This window comes from Nanorana parkeri, unplaced genomic scaffold, assembly GCF_000935625.1.
Source record: "Nanorana parkeri isolate BGI_ZX_2015 unplaced genomic scaffold, ASM93562v1 scaffold509, whole genome shotgun sequence".
Classification (NCBI taxonomy): domain Eukaryota; kingdom Metazoa; phylum Chordata; class Amphibia; order Anura; family Dicroglossidae; genus Nanorana; species Nanorana parkeri.
Window position 1 is genome coordinate 909,280 of NW_017306777.1, and position 15,729 is coordinate 925,008.

At 39.5% G+C, this 15,729-nt stretch overlaps 1 protein-coding gene across 1 annotated transcript in view; it reads left to right on the top strand.

Moving 5' to 3' along the window:
• Positions 1–15,729, top strand: part of LOC108790882 (septin-4-like) — a 47,187-nt gene that overhangs the window by 838 nt on the left and 30,620 nt on the right. The window lies entirely within an intron of this gene.

Below are 15,729 nucleotides of genomic sequence, written 5' to 3' on the forward strand. Positions count from 1 at the left end.
CTGAGACCAGTGCGGTAACGTGTTTAGGGATTTGCATGACCTCTTGGGAAGCAGACTTGTCAATCTCCATTCTGTCTTAAGACGTCACATTCACTAATGTGGTGCAATTTCAAGGAATTCAGTGGCAGTGACTGACAGCTCCAGCTCCTAGATAGCTCTGCAGCTACTAATATGGTTTTTGGTGTGTTGGTATGATAAAAATCAATTTACTAGACATTTCTCACATTAGAGTACACACACACAAACACACACACACACACACACACACACAGACAGTAAATACTTGCCATAAATCATCTATATGAAGGGACAGCACAGATTTTAAAGTGCACCTGTACTCAAGAAAGGAAAAAAATGTGTGTGAAAGGAAGGGGGGCAGGAAAGGTAGACACACTACTTCTAGTTCCTTCAGTAATGACAATGAAGGTGTATTATTATTATTATAATTATTGTACTGGTTTTATACAGCGCCAACAGTTTGCGCATTGCTTTATGAAATGGAGGGAGGCAGTACAGTTACAATACAATTTTAATACAAGGGGGTTAGGAGGGCCCTGCTCGAAAGAGCTTACAATCTAGTAGGTAGGGTAAGTGGTACAAAAAGTGAATAATTGTGTAGGATGAGCTGATGGAAGAAGTAAAAGGACAGTTATTATGTTGAGGTGGGATAGGTGCATCTTAAAAGTCTATACTCTTTGGGGTCCATTAATCAAGATTTTCACCAATCTTCCACCCAAGATTCAGACCTTTTTTCGAATTGAATCTTGTCAAAATATGTAAATCATTGGTTTAGAGTTGTGTGAATCTTGGGTACAAATATTGATAAACAGACCCCTTTGCCTGCTCCTATGGTACCACAAAATGAATAGGTTGTGGAAGAGTTAAAGTGATATTAAGGTCAAAAGGTTTTTAAGCTATTTGAAATGCTGATAAAAACACTTATAATGGATGCTGCATCTTGATGGTTAAAAGTTTGTTACCTGCAGAATCAGCTGCTCCCCCTGAGCACTGGCCCTAATATCATGTTTTAGGGTGGCTTCCTTCCCTTGCAGGGTCCTATGGAGCCACCCTTGTTCATGGTAGTAAGCTGTGTGTGTCTCCACAAACACACAGGCACAGCAAGGCAAGTCACCCTCTTTCTTCCTCCTCCAAGCTAGTATATGGACAGCTGATGGAGACTGCGCTGTCCCTTGTGACTTTGTACTACACAGGAAGTTCAGGGAATCCAAGATGAGAGAGTTGGAGCCAGCAGTTTGTAAACATGATGACTATACGTTTTTAGGAAAAAATTTAAAGAAATACTTTACTGGACATTTTATTGATCTGGATTCATTATTGAAAAAGTTTGAAAGCGTATTACTACTTTAAGAGTGGCATGATCAACCTGCATTCATCACCTTAAAGAGGGAAGGGAGTGGTCAGAACCAGAGATGCACCTTAATGGAATTTCTTAGACCGAGACCGAAAATAAAAAGATTGTCAGGCCGAAACCGAAAATAACCCTTTGTTTTCCCAACCTTTTTAATTTCGATTAAACTATGTTTTAATTGTATTTATTTTTTTTAAACGGGAGACTGAGCTGGGTGGTGCGGGAGGAGAGCTCTGCTCCTGTGACAGCTGTCTCCGCCCTGTCCCGCTTGGCATCCTGAGCTGTCTTCGCCCCGCTCCGCCTCCTGAAACCCTCTCTCCTCCCCACTGGATCGGCATCCAGTGGGGAGGAGAGAAGTTAGGGATGCACAGAATTTTCTGCTGCATTTTCAGCCGTTATAGTACCTGCTTTGCCCAAAGTACTATTTTCAGCCATGTTTTTGGTGGCCGAAATCTCGGTTTACCTCTGACAGATTTTTCTTTTTGCCATCTGTGTCCTATTAGGGAGATTTCCCTTCACCTTCTATCCTGTAGATACAACAGTAAGTGAAGGGAAATATCTCAAAGAAATAACTCAAAGTCATGGCCGCCAGTAGAGGGGTACAGGCAGTCCTTATGTACTGGGACCTGGCCCCATCAGCTGAGTAGGGGGGCCTGGCAAGAACTGTCGACAAACTGTACAGGGTCTCAAATGCTGTCCTCTGCACAGTATAATTTTTATTGCAGCTCCACGTAAAGGCAGTGCAGATATATCGTCAGAGGGGCAGAGGCAGTGGACAACGATGCACAGCACCTGCACAGGATGACAGTAGGCAGCTGTCAATCACATAGCAAAGCAGCAGCTAGCATCCATGGAGCACAGACCTTGTCTAGGTGAGCGATGGTGGCTCATCATAATCAGCATCACAACTCGGCTCCTTCTCCCCACCTTACCCAGTGAGTGCATGCACATTGTTCCCTGCTGTCACTTGCTTAACATTAGGTGGTTAGTACAAAGCGTAAACAGATGTGACTCTGGTGGGCTTAGCCTCGTTATCTTCTGTGTTTATTTTCTCATAACTGGGTGCATTGTCATTTATTGTGCAGAGATGTACTGATTTTTGCATAGATGTGCACTAAGGCTGCCTCCGCTTCCTACAAGGCATGACATGATGGGGGGGGGGGTATGCCAGGTAGACTGTATCGGGTCCTTTTAATTTCTTAAGGTGACCGTGCTCTCATTGCATAGTTGATATATCTAAAGAAGATTGTATAGTGTGAACACCTCAAACTCTTCTCTTACCAACCTGCATGTGAAAGGGGTGGCGCTTGGCTAGTATATGAGTAGGTGGGTTTTGTTGGTGCAGGAGGTGCAGCTTTATATCACTGTTTTAAAATAATAATTAACAAAAAATGCAGTAACTGAAATAGCTATTGTTTCTATATGTAGTGTCTTTGTGTGTCTGTATTAAAGGACTGTCTCATATTGTGAATGTTGCATTTGCTCACGTTGGTGCTCTGTGCAACATACATGTCAATATACAAATAAACAACAATGTAATTTCAGAGGGCACATGGGCCACTTGCCAGGTAAAAGCAGGTAAAAGCAGGCAGCTCGTGTTGTCTTTTATTTAGTAGAGCTCTATAAACTTGCCGATAGACATTTGGTCCCATTTGATTTCCTCTTTCCCTTTCACCTGGAACATTGTCTCCTTGCAGTACTTGGGGATTCAACGTCCATCCCATTTCTCTCAAGTTTATGCAGTAAATTATCCCTACCTTTTTCGACAGCTAAAAGATTATTTAAATTAGTGGGCCTCATATAATTTATCATGGTTAGGTCGCATTAATGCAGTCAAGATGACATTATGGGGGTGATTTACTAACCTAAACACACGCACGCACTAGGTGCGTGTGATTTTTACACAGCAAAACGTATTTATCAACCAAAAAGTCTCTAAAAGCATATTTCCACTAATGCCATATATGGAAAAATCATGCACATGATGCATATATAATGCTGCTTCACAGTTTAGACAAAAATGGTTAGCTCATGCATTTACATTCCTGCATTCATCAACGCAAGCAACACAACATAGAGCTAATTTACACAAGATCACCTTGCAAATTCATGCTTGGCTTTGCACAACACACCTGCTGGGTGTGTACACACTACAAAGGTGTTTAGATTCCACCCATAGATCATGCTGGGAGGGAACACACTACAGAGGTGTATACATGTTCGTGGTGTGTTTATAAGGTTAGTAAATCAACCCCTATTTCTCAGAATTCTTTATTATTTTGCAGCACTACCAATTGTTATTCACAGGGCTGATATTTTAAGACTCCAAACTTATATTACCAAATTTATATGAAGGAAAAAAGCAACCTAGACTCCCTAAAATGGTTTCCTTTAAGACCCGCAATATGGGAGGTTTGGGAGTGCACAATGTGTTACTATTATCAGCCTGCTCAGCTAACACAACTATCTATAGCTTACTCTAAGGGGGAATTACCGGATTGGGTGTCCATGGAGTCTGAATCAGTTTCCAATATCTCTTTTATCTACTAAAGTGGCTCACACCTAAGTAACGCCCAACAATTTTGGCTCCGACTTTGTCTTACTCCCTATCTTTGTGGGATAGATTAAAGAGATGTCACAATTTGTCATCACCTCACACTTCCCTGGCTTACCTTTTCCAGAACCAAGTTTTTTCTCTAGGACACCAATCTCAGGCCTTTAAATGGTGGCTTGATAAGGGTTTGTATTGGATTGATTATTTTAAAGACCGTAAACCTATTTCTCTGGCATATTGTGGGGAAAGACTGCGATTACCATCATCTGAATTATTTCATTCCATGCAGATTAGTCACTTTATCTCGTCTTTGGGCCCATTATCATCCACTTCCCCAACTTGTACTGTTTATGAACATTGGTGCCTACATTCTGGAATGTTGAGTGGAGGAATGTCTCTTATTTGCTCTATATTATTGGGTTTTCCTTCTAATTGGCCATGAAATGTCTCTAGATGACCTAGAACAACACTGATGCCAATCTTCCAGAGGCCTGCCTAATGTCTCCTTAAGTGAAGCGATTATTTATCTCGGTTCCTCCCCTATGTGCTTTAGAGGCTGTAATTGTATGGTTTCCATGCATCATGTATGGTGGTTATGTCTTAAATTACGCCCGTTTTGGAACAGATTGTTTACTTTGATCTATAGAATCACTCAGGTACGAGTGCCATGTGACCCATGGTTCGCCTTGCTCAATCCGCCTCTGTCTTCAACTTTTAAAAATGACCATTGCTAAGGCCTGGAAATCGCCTAGGGTTCCTTTCTTGTTTTTTAAGGCTAAGGTTTCATGGATTATGGTTCATGAAAAACTCTATAGTATAACACATGACAAGAGATTCTGCTTTGAAGTTATTTGGGAACCATGGATGACTTATTTGGGTATACATGTTTCTTCTTTGTGAAGCAAGAGTATGTTTTTAGAGGGTCGGGGTGCATCCTCAAACCTTTTTCTTTGCACTCTTTTCTTTAACTTTTTCTATTCTTTCTCCATTTTCCCTTTCTCCCTGCTTTCCTGGTTTATTATAACTTATACTGTATATTGTCATGGCAAAGGATCTGTGCACATAAAATAAGAAAGTCATAAGATATAGTGAGCATAATGCAGTATAGGCGCATGTGATGTGACAAGATATTTTTAAACTCATTTGGTTTGAGTATTTAATTTTCTAACATGGGAAGAAAAGAATAGATCATTAAGCCATAACTGAGAGCATCCCAGGGGCAAGTGACACATGACCAAACACCTGCAGTTATGGCAACCAAAGCCTAGCATAGTACACAAAGAGGATTATGGGATTTCCCTCGGTTGTGTAGTTAGCGACGATAATTTGTATTGGATTGAAGTAAGAAAAGAAAATAAGTAATCACACGGAGCTTTCCGATGGTAAAGCTGCTACAAACATGAGTTGTCATCATTTCCAGTTTTATTTTGTGACCTCAGATTGGATTGTCAAACTGTCAAATTAAATCAATGAACTGCTTTGAGTACACTTCTAATATTTGTTCCTCATCATGACTATTAAAGGAGTTGTAAAGTCCCAGTGTATACTATCCGGTTGTGACATCAACATTGTAATAGGAATACATACTAGAGTTTTGTTTTCATAATGCAATCAAAGCTTACTTTTTAAAAAAATCCTTTTTATGAATTCCCAGTGTGCTTTGCATCTCTTTCTCTGCTGCTTGATGTGATGCAGTCTCCAAATGACATGTCCCATCATGCATTGCTTTCAGCAAGCAATTCAAATGTTACATTGTTTAGATACTGGTCTGCAGATTAGACGGCAGGCTCTGTAACAATCGTGACACCAGTAAGTGCATATTCAGAGGGCTGAGTAAAATTGTGAATTATAGAACTTCATCCTATGGGCATCTTCAAAGAGCAAGTTTACAAACTTCCAGATGGATATGGTTATTAGGAGTGGGATAGAACTTATACAAAATTTAATATAGAAATGCATATTTATTTTTATTTTTTGACCATAGATACCTTCTTAAGTCAATTCGTGTTTGATTCATTTGACCTTTTTTCATTAGTCTCAGCAAGATAGAGAAACACCATTATGTATTAAACTGCCTGACGGTAAACAACATACATGTGGTATATGTCACCCTGGTTACTGCAGAACCATGCAGGTCTGCATTAGTAAATTCTTGACATATCACAAAATATAACTTTTGCAAACTTTACTTTTTATCATTAAAGAAGAAACCAATAATCAACAAAAAAATTACTCATTTGTATGAACATGCTGTAAACATGTACAAATATACTGAAGTAAATATTCGTTCTGCTGAGTCCTGCCTAAGTTCTCAATATGCATGTATAGACAATGAGCTACCCCACCAGGTCCAATAACTAGAATAAAAGCTTGTGGTATATGAGACATGGGTGGTGATTTACTAAGGGCAAATAGGTTGTTCCCTTTGCAAGGGAAGTTCCCCTTAGCTTTATGAATGAGGTGAAGCTCTGCATACTTCCATCATCCAATCATCTGCAAGCAAAAACACTGTTTTTAATTTTTCCTCGCATGTGATTGGGTATTCTTTGCTCGGTGAATTTTCACTACATTCACTAAGCTCGGGGAAATTGTCCTTGGAAAGTGAACAGCCTATTTGCCTTTAGTAAATCACCCCATGGTGTTTTTTTTTTTTTTTTTTAAATCATAACGGTGCTGCAAATCATATTCTTGCACCATCTACTGGCTAAAGTGGAGATTCAGATTTCTAGGGAAGGCAGGCATGCCAGCTTTTATCAGTTTTTGTATGACTCTGAGCTGCCTGCAGTTAAAGTGAAACTTTACTTGGGGTAAAAAAAGTTGCTGGCAGGATGTTTTTTTATTGTAGAAGAGACATACTTTGTCTCTCCTCCAAAAAAGAGCTGTTTTTTCCTGCCAGCAATCTTCCAGGGCTTAGTATACACTCTTGGCATGCCTTGGGTCCTGAATGAAGTAACTGCCATGCACTTGTACAGTAGTTATGTCATCCCAGGCCAACCATCCAAGTTGACCAAAGCTGGTGAAGATGTTGGTGCCGGCAAGGGAGTTGGCGTATGTTGTATCACTGGAACGGAGGTAAGCATATTGAACTTTGGTTCCACTTTAAGTGCAGAGGGTCAGCAGAACACACTCAAGCATGCTGTATGTTTGACTTCCTGGCTTTACACACATTTCTACTATTTCTGTTATTGTGTTATTTAAAGAGCAGCCCTAAGAGCTACAGTTCAGTGACTGTGCCTAGGCCTGAAAGGTAAAGCTTTTGAGAATGATGTTGTTAGTTGTGCAGGAGAAAAGCATTTCCTTAGTCTGTTCTACCTAAGTGATCACTTACTGTAACTGTTGTATAATTGTAACTGTCTGGCAGCCCACAAGCTGAAATGCAGCATCGGGGGGCTGGGTTGTGTGGGATGTGCACACACTAACAAGAAAAGACAGCAGGACTTGCTTGACTATAGTGCCCAATCAAAGATGGCCCAAACCTTCTATGACTGCCTTTCTCAATCAACATTTCATAGAACCCTAAGATACCATAGGTTGCTTGGGCTTCTCTGAGCAGCGAAGAGTGGCATATCAATTTCCCACCATATGGTGTCTGTGTAGTTTCCACCAACGTAACTTTTGGAACCAGCGGTATGGGCCTCTCCTCTTATCTCTCAAGTAAGTAACCTATGGCACAAGTAATCTTTGTAGCTTTCTGTAAGGGAAATAATCTTCCCATTGATCAGCAATGTAAAGGGGAACTTAACTGACCACCAATATAAGGGGGCACTTCATTGACCACCAATGTAAGAGGGCACCAAAATTGACCACCAATGTAGGGGGTACTTCATTGACCACCAATGTAAAGGTGCACTTTACTGACCACCATGTAAGGGACACTTCATTGACCATCAATGTAAAGAAGCACTTCTCTGACAACTTACTGTTCATGCCATTGTACCATGAGGGGTGCATATAATCAGTTTTAGCAGGGGTTCCTTAAGACCTGAAAATTATTTCTAGAGCTCCTCTGTGGGAAAAAGCTTGCAAAAGGCTGGTCTAGACCAGGGTGATTCGAAGATTAAAACTAGAAAGACTAATGACAACTTTAATTTGTAAATCTAACACTATAATACTGTAACACTATATAAGCTACACGATTCTTTGACTACTCATAGCGAATACAATTACATTGATTTTTGATCTATCAATGTTTCTGTATATCCCACACACATGTCAAATATCCATTAAACACAAGTAAAAAGCCTGCCTGTCTGAGTGTGCAAATTATGCTATAGTAAACTTGATGTTCATTGGGGAAGGGGAGCATGAAATAATGTGTGTCAGGGCGGTCACTGTCTGGTGTGGCTCTACTGATCCATATATAAGCAGTAACGTTTACCAGGGATACAGATTTCGATTATGGAGAGCAGCAGTGAAGAGACCGGGAGTGATGGAGACGAGGAGAGCCAGGTAGGGAAATGTACATTTCTCTGTGTCCTGTAAAAGTAGTTTGTTATACTCCCAGCGCTGCCATGGCATAACCTTTCATAAGCTGAAATTCAGGTACTTTTTCATTCCAATGTACAGTGCTACATGCAGATCCAGATCTTACAAACCTTACCCAAAATGTATTGCTTCTTTTCTAAACATTTGTATTGGTACACCTTCTCCAATATGCCTTCAAACAATTGGCCTACAATACTATAGCACTGACTGTTCATTATATCAGTGAAGTACTGTCAGGTTTTCCATTATCTACAGCAAAGTTCACAAACCTTTCTCAGCTACACTCATCTATAAGAACTGTATCTGAGCAACAAAAATAGGATTATTGAGGAATGAAGCACAAAGGACAATGCAAATGCACATTAACCCTTGAAAGTCCATCTAGTCAATTAGATCAGCTAAGAGATGATTTTGGTTAGGTATTGATGCCTATTGTGTTTATACATCACAAGAGACCTATGTACTGCTGTGCTATACTATTACATTACTGTTATTATATCATTTTTATAATTTACAACTTTATATATTGTCTGTGAAGGTTCACATTTATTCAGATCATGGTATAGCTAGTAGTAGCAGCAATTCACAATCCACTGGACATGTTTTGTAATGTTGAAGACGTTTCGCTACTCATCTAAACAGCTTCCTCAGTTCTGATGAATCAGGAACATCATATTCTTGCACTAGTCTCAGGGTGTATACCCCAAAGGTTTTCCAATAATTCTGTGAAGGTTCTCATTTACCCAGGTCATGGTATAGCTAGTAGTTAGTCACTCACATGCAATCAAATTTGTTCTGTAATGTTTAAAGGCTAGTTTAACTTTAGGCACATTTCCCCAAAAATCCCCAATGCATTACAGCATGCTTTGCTGATTACAAATCACTGTTCCGTTTAAAAAAAACAAAAAAAAAAAACACTGCGCTATGCGCTCTCTTCCTCTCTGAGCTCAGCTTCATTGCATTTACCATTACACATAGCAAGTTATCAGTTGCTGGTGGAGTCTTGTCCCAGGGGAAGCAATAGTAATCCACCAATCATGAGCGGAACTGGTATTGTGACCAGAATAATGTAGGTGCCTAGAGAGCCATCCATAAAATAAGGCAGCCTGAGGCAGTTGCCTCATGGGGCATCTCAGTGGGTTACGTGGGGGGGGAGCGGCAGGTGGCAGGTGCGCTCTTAGCAACCTGTGACGCTCTGGCTAGCATCCCACCCAGCTAGTCACAACCAGTGATGTCACTGGTTGCCAGGAGCTGAACAGGACACTCACATTGCAGGTTAGAGGTGTGTTTGGGGTGCCATTCAAATGAATAGCAACGTGACACCTCTGCCGCACTGTAAGGCATGGTAGGTGCGTAGCACAATACCATGTGATTAACACACAGCCCTGGTGTAAATGGGCATCAGTCATGCCAGTGGCATCTGTTTCTATATTTTTTTATATGTGCTGGGATATTACTTGGCTGGGCTTCACATCATTCACTTCTCTATAACACACTGCATTTACTGCTTTGTGGACCTTTACCCCCTTTGAGTAAAAATCACATAAGCACACAGCTCTGCATGCTGATATGAAATCATCTTACATTCATTAGCTATTTTACTTACAATTTCTTTTTTTCCACTTTGGCACAAATTATGTAATCGTGCCCAATCAGTTGTGCCAGAGTTCCAGGAAGTAAAGGGAGCTCTAGTAATCTGCAGTTGGTTAAAATGGCCAGTGTCAGATTACTAGGGAAGAAAAGAAAAATAAGGTATGCAAAAAATAAAATGCCGGCAATTAACTAGAAGTATGTGCTTGTAGATTGTCATTACTAAACATTTCTAAAGGTGCTTTGTTTTTATTTTGAAGATATTGGTAAAGTTCCTCTTTAAAAGAGACTCCACTTGCCTGTGTCATGTTGTGTCATGCCTGAGCAAGGCTGGCAGGAAATCATCCTAGTAACAGACAGATAATATATATAATATTAGAAACACAACTGTTTTCTTATGAATTTAAAAGGGAAAGCTTTAGAGTGTATCTAAACCCAAAACCACAGAGGTACCGAGCAGAATAGCCGAGCCGAATGCCGCAGCAAGCCGATGTACGTCTGATATATAGTATTTGTATAAAACAGAAGGTGAGCTCTGAATGTTTTTTATTGGACAACTACCCTACTTTAGTACTTATTTTATATTTATCCAGTTCTAATTGAAGAGTTCAGAGAAGATCAGGTGAAATGCTGATGGAGAAGACCTTGGATTATCTATTTATGTCAATTAGTTACTTTAGAATGACACCTCTATGAGCAATGGGATGAATCTCGCAGTGCCAAAAATGCCTTTCAGAAGTTTTTTTGAGGAAGCATAATAGCTTATTGAAATAAACATTGTTCATACTGCAAACATTTCCGGATTGTTGTTTTTGTGATGGCCTAGAAATGTTGCACTGTAGGAACAGGAATGAGAGCGAGCCATATCTGAATAAAGCTCATGAGATTAGACAGTGTGAAGGTCAGCACCAGAGGATACTGTATCAATCAATGTATCAATTGTAGCTTGACAGTTAATGGTGAGCGGAACCCAACTGTCTGACCAAGGAGGGGTATGAGAGGGCAGGTTTAACATTCTCTACATCTGCTGCTCTATAAACAGTATAGATAGGAGTTCATTGACATTAATTTCTATTCAAAATACATTACTGAATATATCGCTGTGTATAGGTTTCTGCTTATTATTTAAAACTTAACACCAAACAGATATTAATTACTAGCGTTTAATCCAATTATGTATTCCTGATCATTAAATTTAAAATCTAGAAAGTTACATTTTTAAAAGCAAAAACTATAGGTGCACCTGTCCATGGCTCCACATCAGTGTGACGCAGAGTACAGAGATCAGCGGTGTGACGCACAGTACAGATGTCAGTAATGTAATGCACTGTACAGAGGTCAGCGGTATGACGCACTGTACAGAGGTCTGCATTATGACGCACAGTACAGATGTCAGTAATGTAATGCACTGTACAGAGGTCAGCGGTATGACACACAGTAAAGAGATCAGCGGTATGACACACAGTATAGAGATCAGCGGTATGATGCACAGTACAGAGGTAGAATATCTTGAGTGCCTGTAAAATAATTGCAATGTAATGTTGATTTATTTTTATTTAAAAGCTAGCTGATGTGGTTCCTGATAACAAAATGGCTTGGTTATTGTTTTTAAAGACCATGCATATACTCTCTACACACATTAAAATATATACACTATAATGCAGATTTTTATTTAAAGCTGGTTGGTTTGTTTCCTGTTGGAAAATCAACCTAGTAAAAGTGTTTTAAAGTATACTACAATATTTAGATTCATTTTCTGCGAATAAATTACATTCATTTTGATTTCTGGATTTTAAAATGGCTGTTGGAGGTCCTGTTTGAATTGGTGCCTAGCGCAAAAAAAAATATTACTGCCCACACAGACACAACATTCTTTTGAAGGGGAGGAATGGGTGAATAAATTGCACTCTAATGGCTGTTGAAAGTCCTGTTGAAATTGGGTCTGACAAATAGTTTAGGTGTAAAAATCTTATGGGGACATTTTTCTGTGAATATACTGTAGATAAATTGCCTGTTGGGGGGCTTGTTCAAATTGGAACCTAGTGCAAAGAATATACTGCAAACAAAGGCACAACAATATTTTGGTGGCTTTTTCTGCAAATAGACAACACTAATGTTGATTTCTAGATTTTAAAATGGTTGTTGGGCATCCTGTTGAAATTGGCTGCTCTTGCAAATAATGTAATACTGAGCATGTAGGCACAACAATCTTTTGAGGGCTTTGCTCTGTGAATAAATTACATTCTAATGATGTCTTTCTAGATTTTACAATGGATGCTGGGGGCTCTGTTCAAATTGGGGCTTGGCACACATTAATGAATACTGCAAAAGAAGGCACAATCATCTTTAAGGGTGTTTTTTTTCTACAAATAAATGACCCTCTAATGTTAACCTCTAGATTTAACAATGGCTTTTGGGGATCTTGTTCAAATTGGGGCTTAGAGCAAATAAATACTGCAAAAGAAGGCACAATTTTTAGGGGTGTTTTTTTTCTACAAATAAATGACCATCTAATGTTAACTTATAGATTTTAAAGTGGCTGTTGGTGGTTCAAATTGGGGCCTTTTGCAAATAATTTAATACTCGTTAAGGATATTTTTTTCTGCAAATAAATTACACTCTAATATTGATTTCGATATTTTACAACGGCTGTTGGGGGCCCTCTTCCAAAAAGGCTCAAGTGCCAAAATTAGGTGCTACAATCTTTTGGCGTTTTTTGTCTGTGAATAATTGACATATTGTGATAATGTTGAATTCTAGATTTTTAAATGGCTTTTGGGGGTCTTGTTCAAATTGTGGCCTATTGCAATTAATTTAATACTATTACATAGGTTTTACAGTCTTTTGGGATGTGTTTCGGCACATAAATGACACTCTAATGTTGATTTCTAGATTTTAAAATGACTGTGTAATACTACACATATTTTGGGGTCTTTTTTGTTAATCAAATTTCGGCATATGCAAATAATTTAATTTAATACTGTGAACATAGTTACAACAATCTTTTTGTGGCTTTTTCGGTGAATAAACAACACATATTGACTCCTACATTTGGAATCTAGGGCAAATAATTGAATACTATAAGCACATGGGTACCGCATAAGTACTGTTGATTTCTAGATGTTAATATGGCTGTTGGGGGTCCTTTTCAAAATGTGGCCTTGTAAAATTGATTCAACAATATGTGAGTGAGCCAGAGGTTATGCACACGCAGCTATTAAGTACCAACATGCATCTTCTAACTCAAAGAAACAAATATGTTTCATTCATTCATTTTCTAACTCAATGAAATTCAACATTATTCATAGCCTCTTATTATTGAAGTCCTATAACTTTAGATGAGATATAAGATTTAGACATGAGGATTTAGCGATCTTTGTTTAGGGTGCTATATGGAAGGATATGGGTATAAAATCTAAGATCTTATGCCACTTCTGGTATGGGAGGTAGTTACATAGAGGATAGGCCAGAGTGATGCAGAATTATGGGCAACAAATCTTTCATGATTGTTATGGAGGTTGGAGGAGCAGGACCTGCTAAAAAGGAGATGGAGGAATCTGAATAGGGCAATTGGGAAAATGAGTAATATAATTTGGACTACACTTGAATCAACAGACGCCTCTCCTGAGAAAGTTGCATAGGACAAGATGCGTCAAGTGGGGTCTGTTGATGCCAGATATAGGGTTTGTGGGATGTCTCTGTCTTTCCTATAAAGCAGGTTGTCATTGCGAATTTGGAATTAGTTTTAAACTCTAAGTGCATTAGCTTTTATGTTTATGTTATAATAAAAAACAATTCCCCTATAAGTACTCTTCTGTGTTTTATACATGATGAAACCTTGAGTCGAATGGTGATCTTTGGGGCATGTTTGGAGAAATCTGGAAAACTAAGAGCAATTTTTAAACTTTTAAGCAGGTCTCAGCGTATCACATTCTTGATTTTAGAGTCCAGAAAGACTTATTCAAGAGGTCATGAAGGGTTACCACAGTCCCGACATGTGAGTTAGGTTTATGCCGATGTTTAGACAGGAAGAAGGTTCCATCATATGCCCCTGCCCACACCCCAGCATGCATGCTGCATTACTAAACAGGTGTGGTCAGTAAATACCAGCAGGGGGTCTGACTGTCCCATGGGATAATGACCTTCAGGCATCCATTCATCCTTCAGTGTCACTTCTCCAAGAGCTCTGCTATTTTAATGACCATTTCACCAAGTCACATGTTGATTGTTCTTTCAGGAGGCAGGGAATACCTTTATATCAAAGCTGTCACATAGATATACATTTTATCAGCGCCAACATAATATTTTATCAGCTACAATGAAATAATACCCAGAATTGTTGATGTTTTGATTGAAACCTGCCTGGTTTCAATCCTCTTTAACTGTGGCCTACTAACGCTGCTTACATGGTGTGTAACCAATCTGTCAGTTTCTTTTCACTGAACAATACACTGTAATTTTGATTTCTTAACTAAAAACCTGCCTGGCTTCTCCCTTTGAAATTTCTGCCTAGAGTCTACACAATATTTCTGGCTTTTGTCTCTGAAATAATACACTGTAATTTATATTCATCAGTTTATTTATAGTTTTAAATCTAACTTTCAGCCTTGTGTCAATTGGACGTCATCAGTCAATTCTTGCTGACAGTCTGTATCCTTTGAAAACTACACCCAAAATGTTTTAGAAGACTGTGCACCCAAAACACCACATATCTTCACTCCAGGCTATTTAACCCTTTCCCTGCCACCGACGTAAGGCATACGACGGAACAAAACTGTTCCCAAAACGCCGGTTCAGTATGCCTTACGTCGGTGACATTTACCATTCTGCTATAAGCTCATGGTCGCTTCAGCGACCACCCCCACCCCCACCCCCGCTGGCATCTTCAGCCTCTCCTCCCTGCCTGGAGCAGCTCCAAGCAAGGATCTGTGTCTCTTTGGATCCCCGCGGCTCTCCCCCGCTTGTATGGGCTGAGGCAGCGGGGATCCGAATAGAAGTACCGGTACCTGGCGGGGGACTGGAGGAGCAAGCCGCTCGATCACGATGATCGAGCAGCATGAGAGAGCAGTGGGCAGAGAGGACAGAGGAGCCGCTGTCATCCTGTCAGTTTCAGGATGACAGTGGCTGTCTGCGTGGCTGACCGGAGGATCAGTAAATATCAGTGATATTATCGATTTACATCACTGCCTGTTCATTCATGAATTTCTCAATGAGGAGAAGCACCAGTTTGTGAATGAATGGGAAGCATCTGTGCTTTCCATTCATTTAGAACAGAGACTGCAGAAAAAGAAATTGAGGACTCCGCATCCTCAATATCTTTTTCTATTTCAAAAGGGAAATGTCAGGGGTCTGTTTAGACCTCAGATATTTAATCGTAGCCCAACAGTATTAAAAAAAAAAATGTATTTAAAAAAAGTAAAACAAAAATTGTATTAAAAAATAAATAAAACATTTGCAAAAAAAAATAAACTAATAAGAAAAACCCACAACCCCACTCCACCCCACACACATAACATACACGTGCACCATGTTGTGGTGTACGCCATGGACATGAGCTGCAGTGCGTGGTTAGAGCGCATCGCAGTGCATGATTTTTTTTTTTTTTTTTTAAAAAAACATTAATTTAACCGTGGCAGCGCATGGCAAAGCTTTGTGACGCATTGCCTTGCATTGTGCTACCATGTGTTGCAATTAAATAGTTACCTGTATAATTTTATCACAACACAAACAC